Raw genomic sequence first — 972 nt, forward strand, 5'->3', positions numbered from 1 at the left:
TGTGTGGGTGTGTGTACTCACCTAGTTGTGGTTGCAGGGGTAGAGTCACAGCTCTTGGCCCTGCCTCTTCACTGATCAGTACTAGGTCACTTTTCCTGCTCCATGAGCTTTATCATACCTCTTCTTAAGGCTATGTATGCATTCTGCCTCCACTACATCACTTCCCAAACTATTCACTTTCTGACAATTGTGTGACTGAAGTAATACTTCCTAACATCCCTGTGATTCATCTGAGTTTTCAGCTTCCAGCTGTGACCCCCTTGTTGGTGTCTCCCATCTCTGCAGCATCCTGTCTTTGTCCACCTTGTCAATTCCTCTCAGTATTTTGTATGTCGTTATCATATCCCCCCTATCTTTCCTCTCCTCCAGTATCGTCAGGTCAATTTTCTTTAACCTCTCCTCGTAAGACATGCCCCTTAGCTCTGGTACTAGGCTTGTTGCAAACCTTTACACTTTCTCTAATTTCCGTACGTGCTTGGCTAGGTGTGGGTTCCAAACTGGTGCTGCATACTCCAGTACAGGCCTGACATACACAGTGTACAGGGTCCTGAACGATTCCTAATTGAGATGTCGGAATGCTATTCTTAGATTTACTAGGCGCCCATATGCTCAAGCAGTTATTAGGTTAATGTGCGCCTCAGGAGCAGTGCCCGGTGCTATACTCACCCAAGGATTCTTTTCCTTGAGTGAGGTTTGTAGTCTCTGGTCCCCTAGACTATATTCAGTTTGCGGTATTTTTTGCCCTTCCCCAATCTTCATAACTTTGCACTTGGTGGGGTTGAAGTCCAGGAGCCAATTTCTGAACCAGTCCTGCAGCCTGTCCAGATCCCTCTGTAGTTCTTCCTGGTCTTCGTCTGATTGAATTTTTCTTATCAACTTCACATCATCCGCAAACAAATAGGGACACTTCTGAGTCTACTCAGAAGTGTCCCTATTTGCCCTTCAGTCATGTCGTTCACAAATATCAAAAAC

Source organism: Cherax quadricarinatus, chromosome 27 (genome assembly GCF_038502225.1).
Source record: "Cherax quadricarinatus isolate ZL_2023a chromosome 27, ASM3850222v1, whole genome shotgun sequence".
Classification (NCBI taxonomy): domain Eukaryota; kingdom Metazoa; phylum Arthropoda; class Malacostraca; order Decapoda; family Parastacidae; genus Cherax; species Cherax quadricarinatus.